Genomic DNA, 8388 nt, shown 5'->3' on the forward strand with positions numbered 1-8388 from the left:
TCGGTACGGAGCCAAAATCCAACTGGTTGTCCACAGAGAAGAAGTACGGCTCTTCAGGGCCGCGTTTATCATCCTTTCGACAGCAACGCGCACAAATGCCATCAGAATCGATCTTCATCTGGAACCAACGCTCTTGACATCGACCACAAAATTGCATTTGGTCATTGTCCAGCTTTGTCCAGAACTCACGGAGGATTGCTTTATCACGACAGGTCAAGGCGCAAGCGTCCAGGTCCCCATTCCACACCGGATCTTGTGCGTGAAATACGGCCGATTCTTCAGGTGGAATCATCACTGGACTCCGGTACCGTCGTGGCGGCCCCGACGATCGAGTTTGCCTTTGAGATTTTTTTGGCCGCCCTCCTGTACCAGGGGCAGGACCACGGCGAGCACGGCGACGAGGCCCTGACTTTCTGGAAGGCTGCCGCGAGCAATAGCGAAGAGGGCTTTCGTCCAAGGCATTGCTATTATCGTTCCCGTCTTCGTCCCCTAGATCGGAATCAGACTCTACCCCTAGGTGTTCGAGGTACTTCCGTGGTCGAGCAGGTGAAAGCAGCAAGTTGAAATAGTCCTCGACGTCAACATCAGATTCAGAGAACTGTCCCCTGTCATCCGCTTCCTTGGTCATTCCATCCCCATCTGGGAGCTCATTTGCCTGTAGTCGATCTTGACTCCCAGCTACGTTCCGTGGTTAGCTTGAACAAACTGCCGGGACCACAGCACAAGGATACCTTCTCCAGGACCATCAGAACCTTCAAAGACGCCGAGTTGAGAGATTGTGGGAGTTAGTGACACAGCCTCCCCTGCACGGCGTCGTGAACGATGGTCGCGCCGAATAGTGGCCTGCTTGGCCCTGGCGCCGGCCTTGGAGGCATCATCTTGCGAGTCCTTCCCGCCCTTGTGGAACCTAACAGCCAGGTAAGAGTAGTCCACACCAGTCGTGCTGCTTCGGACAGTAGATGGATCAGAATGTGAGGCGACAGGATCGGTCGAGGGCGGCACAGGCGGTGAGGGAGCTAGAGCCCGGAAGAGCCGCGAGCTCGCTTGGGTTGGTGGGATCGGCGTCCCCAGCACTATCTGCGGCTGGCTGCCTGGCTCTCCGAACAAACTCCTAGCTGTATGTTGTTGCCGTAGCTTCTCTGGCGATGTAGGTTGGGTTCCAGATCTCTGGTTAGGAGGCGATAGGCCAGCGTCTCTGTCGGTTCTTTTCGGGGCAGATCTCTCAGCTGAGGTAGGACGGACAGCCAGCTTTCTCAATGCAAGGACGGCACCTTTGGACCTGGCACGCTTGATCAGGTTAGGGAGGCATATATAGTATATCAATGGTGTCAGTTACCTCGGAATTGCGGTGGTCCCGGCATTCCAGACAGGTTGTAGTTGGATTGGCAGATTTCCTCCTGCTAACGAAATTACTTGGTGATTTTGTTCGGTCGCAAGACGGGCAATGGACTGCCAATTCAGATCTAGGACTAATATTACCCCTAGAATCATAATCCATACCCAACCATGCGGTACATCTGTTTCAATAATGGAAGAAAGGCTGCTGGCCAAGCAAACGAACAGATCGCTGGGCAAATTTAGCGATTGTAAACGATTGTAAACGATTGTAAACGATTGTAAACAGAGAAGTAAACAAAGAAGCACCGACAGACGGTGGCTGTCCTTTACCCACTTTTCTAGAGCCACCAACCAATCCAGCCTTCTTTCGCGATTTCCCATACAAAATTTGGACCAATAGAAACTTATTTGTCAAGCCTGCACCAAACCCTCATTATTCGGAAAACTTATGGATTAATGTAGAGTCAGCCTTCGGCTGAATTATATAAGTAATTTAAGTATATTATAAGTAATTTAAGAAAAAGATAAGTATCTTATAAATACTTATAAAATATATAATAATATAATATAATAATATAAATTAATTTTCTTAAATTAATTATAATAATTAATTATAATAATTAATATTAACTCTTTAATATTTAATTATATTATGATAAGTTTTAAGTTTAAAGTATTATCTTTTAATATTTAATATAACTTTAATTATTAAAATTTAAAGAGTTAATTAAAGAGTTAATAAAATTAATTATTATCTTCTTTTCTTTTCTCTTTTTTTTCTTTTTCTTTTATTCTTAATATTTCTTATACTTAATTATTACCTTTTTATTTTCTTTTATACGTATAAGTTTAAGTATTTCTTCTCTTTTAATATTATTTAATTTTTCTTTTTATTTTTATTTTTTATTTAATAATAAATATTTTATATAAATTATATTTTTAAATTTTTTATCTTATTATAAACTATTATAATTACTTATAAAATAATTAATATAAATAATTATTATAAATAAATATAATTATATAAACCTTTTATATAATCTTATAAAAAGATAATATTTTACTTTTAAAAGATATTTAATATATTATATAAAGTATAAAAGTTTTCAAGTATAATTATAATATACTTTATATATTAACTTAAAATATTTATAATTAAGTATAATAAGTAAATAAGTAATTAAATATATATATAATTTATATATTAATTAATATTTAAATTAATATTATTTTAATTAACTCTTATAAGGCTTAAATTATATTAAGATTTTAATAAGAAATAAAGGTACTTATATTATTAATAATCTCTTTTATTAAGCGTTAAAATAATACTCTTAAAATAATAAGTAAAGTATCTCTTTAATAATATTAGATTTTTTAAAGTATTATAATTAATTTAAAGTTAAAGTTATAATAATTATTTATAATAATTATATATACTTATTATTAAATTTAAAGTAATATAATCTTTTAATTAAAATTACTTTATTAAATAACCTTTTATTTAATATCTTTTCAAATTAATTATATATAATTATTATATTTTTACTTAAAATACTTTATAATATTATTATTAAAAATATTTAATAAAAAGAATTAATAAAAATACTTATTAAAGTAATTATAAGTAAAAAAAAATAAATAATAAAAAGTAATAAGAAAAAAAAAAGAGAGTAATTAAGAAATTTTAATAGTTAATAAAAGTTATATTAAAAGTAAAGCTTATAAGTATATAATTTACTTTACTTTTATATTTACTTTATTATTAGATTTTATATATTTTAACTTTTTATATATTATTTTATTACTTTTAATATATCTTTTTATATTATTTTTATTATAAAATATAAATTTTATTAATTATTTTTAATAGTTATACTTATAATTATATAAATTCTTTTTTTTAGGGTTTTATTTTAACGTAATATTACATTAATTTAACGTTATAATTATAATTAATTATAATATTTTTTATAATAATATATATATAATTATATTAATTATTTTTACTTATTAAGTTAATCTTTTAATTTAAGTAATAAAAAATATAAAGTTAAGTTTAAGCTTTTATAAAATATATATATAAAGTAAGTAAAAGAACGTTAATTATAATTAACCTTTATTAAGTATAAATAAGAAAATAAGCGAAATATTATACTTATTAAGTAATATTATAAATTAAAAAAATTACGTAATATTATAAATTAAAAAAATTACGTAATATTATAAAGTATAAGAAAGTATTAAAAGTAATATATAATACTTTTAAAGAAGAAATTAAGTAATACGTTTAAGTAAAATAATAAGTATTATTTAATTATAATAATTATTTATATTAATTAATTTAATATAAAGAAGTAATTATGTTTAAATTAAAGTTATAATATAATACTTATTAAATTAACGTAAAATAAAAATAATAAGAATTTAAATTAAAAGAATATTAATAATAATACTATAAATTATATAAATATAATAAGAAATTCTAATAAAAGTATTTTAAAAGTAAATATTTAAGAGATAAAAATAAGCTTTTAAGATATTTAAATTAAAAAAATTAGGGTAAGTTTTATTAATATTTATTTATTTATTTAAATACCCTAAAGCTATTATAGCTATTCTAGTATTTATTAATATTATTTTATTAATATTATTAATATTAATTTAAAATAATAATTATATTATATTTAAGCTTATACGTAATATAATTATTAAAATACTAAAGATGATTTAATTTAAAATTTAATAATTTTATATATACTTACTTAATTATAAGAGAGAGATTATTATTTTAAAGTATAAATAATTTAATATTATATAAGTTTTTCTTTATATTAAATATTTTAATAAATATTTAATATTATTAATTTTATATACCTTTTATAACTTAATACTTTAAAGGTATTTAATTTAATAAAGTTACTAGTTTAATACTTTATTACTTGCTTATATTATAAAAAAATACTATATAAGTTAAGTTAATAATATTAAGTATAATAAGAGATTTACTTTTAATAATTAATTATTATAATTATTTTTATTAATTATTTTTAAGTAATATTATAGAATTTATTAAAAGTTTTTAATCGTATAAATTAATTGCTTATATTATTTATATTAATAATTAAATAAAATTAATATAATTTATAATATTTATAATTAAAATTATATATATTATTTTCATATAACTTAACTCTTTACGTTCTTAAAGTAAAAGAATTTACTTAATTTAGCTTATTTTTAGTTTATTATATTTAATAATTAAATTATTAAAGTAATTAAAAGCTTTAAGTAACTCTTAAAAGAATTAAAGAATATAAAGTATTAAATACTTAAAAAATAAAATAAAAAAGTTATTTTAAATATTAATTTAAAGGTAAAGATTTAAAAAATTCTTAATAATATTATAAAATAAAAATATTAAAGATAATAAATAAATTATAAGTATATTTTTATTAATTAATTTTAATAATTAATTATTAGCTTAACTTTTTAATAGTATAAACTTAATAACTCTTAGCTTATATTATCTTATAAGATTATAACTTATAAGTAATATAAAATATTATACGTAATATAAATAACTAGAGCTCTTATAAATATAGTAAATACAAGTGTATTATGTATTATATTTTGTATTGTATTATATTTTCGTGTATTGTATTTAAGTACATTACATTACATTAGTAAAATACCTATAAATGTATTTTAAGGAAAAAAGACCCTTGTTTTTTTAACTTAAAAATATAAGGCTAATTATAAGGGTTATAAGGAAAAGTTTTATATTATTTAAAAGAGCTAAATCAGCTCTTTAAAATGCCCCTCTTTTTACTATTATAAGTTACCACATTAAGAAGTTATAAGCAATTGAAAATTCGCTTCGCTTTACTTACTTTTTATTTTAAGACATAGCTTTAAAGCTTAATATCTCGCTTAATATCCACATTTTAAGGTAAATTTTTAAAGATTTAAAATCACGTGATTTTTAGCTTTATTTGAATATATAATATGCTTATGTAAGCATTTATTTATAATATTAAATATTTTATAGCCTTATAATACATTTATAGGTATTCTAATCTTATAATGTATTGTAATATATTACATTATAATACAATACAATATAGTATAGTAAAAAAAACAAAAAATACAATACATTTAGAGGTCTGTAAATAACTCTTTTCTCTTTTTAAGTTACTTATTATTAAAGATTTAACTTAATTATATAAGTAATAATTATTATATTATATAATTTTAATATATTATAAATTATATATATTATTATTATTATAAAAAACTTTATTATAGAATTAATTAAGTATATAATTCTCTTAATAATATATTAAAATAAACTTAATTATAATATTAGTCTTTTAATATACCTTTTTAAGAAGATTTATTATAGGTTTTATTAAAAAAAGAAATATTAGTATTTATTTATTAAATAAATATATAAGGTAAACTTATATATAATATTTTACTTATCTTTTAAGCGTTATTAATAGATTTTATAATTTAATATTAACTTAAATTTTATTATATAATATTATATTTTAATCTTTTACTTTATAATTAAACTTATTTTAAATAATTAAAAGAATAAGAAATATAATATATAATACTCACTTATACGTTACTTAAGTTAATTAATGCTTATATAAGTAAAATTATTATTTTATATTTAATAAATAAGAACTTAAAAGTAAAAAAAGATAAAAAATAAAAACACGTGGTTTTAAAATAAGAAAATTTTATATAAAATTATCTATTAATTACCTTATTATAAGTTACACGCTTATTTTTATTTAATAAAAATTTTATATATTATTTTTACTTATTATCTCTTTATTGAAGCTTTAAAATTAAATCTTTTTTATTATTTCTTTTTATTATAAATTTTAATCTTAATAATAATATTTAAAAGTATTTATTCTTCTTTTCTTTATTATTAATAATTTACCTATTAAATATTAACTTAAATAGAATTATAAATATTAATTATCTTTTATATAATTTAAAAGATCTTATTTAATAGTTAAACTTTATAACTTAATAATTAATAATTAAATTCTATTAATAATAAATAATTACTTATTTAATACGTTTATTATTAAGCTTAATTATAAGAAGAATATTTTAATTCTTTTATTAATTTTATATATAAAAGTTCTTTATATAAGATATATAATAATTAAATAATATATTAAAAGTTATATATAATTATTATTATATTATACTTACTTACTTATTTACTTCTTAAATTAATAATAATATATTTATTATATTAAAATATCTTATTAAAGTTAAGTTTTATAAAATTAATTATCTATTAAACTCTTTTAAAGATATAAAATAAGAATTTAAGGTAAGTAATATATCATTTATATATATTAATTTTATTAATTAATATATAGGTTAAAATATTAAAATAATACTAGTAAATATAAAAGAAGTTATTAGTTTTATTACTTAAATATACTTAATTATAAATATTATTATAAACCTTACTTTTAATAATATTCTTAAATTTCTTTACTTAAGTATTATAATTTTAATACTTTATTAATAATAAAATATATTTATAATTATATTATATTAATATAATAATCTCTTTTATAATATATTATAAAAGAATTATAAATATTATTAATAATTAATAATTAAACTAAAAATATTTAAACTTAAATAATACTTAATATATTATAATACTTTATTAATATAAAGTAAGATCTTTAAATAATTATTTTTAATTTAATTAATATATTTAAGAATATATTTAAAGAAAAGTAAAGCTAAGAGATTATTTATTACCTTTAATAAAATAATTTATAATTATATTACTTATTAAAGAAAGTTAAATTTATTATTAATAATAATAGCTTTTACCTTAAGTTAAAGTGCCTTTTTAAAGCTATTTTATAATATATTTCTTTTAAATAATAATAATCTAAGATTTACTTTATTTATTATATTATATATATTTTAAATTTTATTATTAAAGAGATTATTTATATTATTAAAATAATAATAATTAAAAAGAGTATAAATTATTAAAATAATACTTATAAGCTTAAAATAAAGAAAATTATTAAGTTTAATAATAACCTTAAGAGTTATCTTTTAAATATTACTAAAAGTATAAGTAAAATATATATAAATTTAATATTAATTATTATTCTTAAGATATAAGATATTTATTTATACTCTTATATATTTTATTATTATAAATCTAATATTTTTATTAATTATTTTTATTAATACTTTTATAAATTTAAAATCTTACCTTATATTTTTCTTAAAGTAATAAGATATAAGTAGCTTTTATAAATATATAAGATAACTTATACTTAAAGTATACTTTATTATAATTAATACGTAATATTATTACTTAATAAAATTTAATTACTTTAATATTATTATAAGCTTATAAGCTTTATTAATTAATTAATACTTTTCTTAATATTAATATAACTTTTTAAGAGAGTAAATTTAATAATAAAAACTAAAAATAAGTTAATTATCTTATTAATATTAACGTAATTTTTTATAGCTTATAAATTTTATAAGTTATAATAATAATTTAATACTTTTAAACTCTTAAAATATAATATAATTTATATATTAATATTTTAATATTACTTAAAAGATTATATAAAGTTGAGTTAATATATAAAATTCTAGCTTATTTAAAGTCTTATATATAATTTTATAATAAGTAATAAATAATATAAAAAAGAAGGCTAATAAGTATAATACTCTTTTATATAAAAATAAAAATATATATATTATTATAGCTTTACTTATTTTAATTAATATTAAGTATATAAATTAATATTAATAAGCGTATTTAAGCTTATTATTTCTTAAATAATTAAGTAATATAATTAAGTTATATTATTAAAAGATATTTATATAAGAGTATATAAAAATATATTATTAAAGCTATAATAAAACTTATTAATAATTATATATTATAAGTAAGTTATTTATTAAAATCTTTAACTTTAACTCTTAAAAGATATAATTATTTTATAAATTATTTTTAATAAT

Source organism: Metarhizium acridum (assembly GCF_019434415.1).
Source record: "Metarhizium acridum strain ARSEF 324 chromosome Unknown scaffold_405, whole genome shotgun sequence".
Lineage (NCBI taxonomy): Eukaryota > Fungi > Ascomycota > Sordariomycetes > Hypocreales > Clavicipitaceae > Metarhizium > Metarhizium acridum.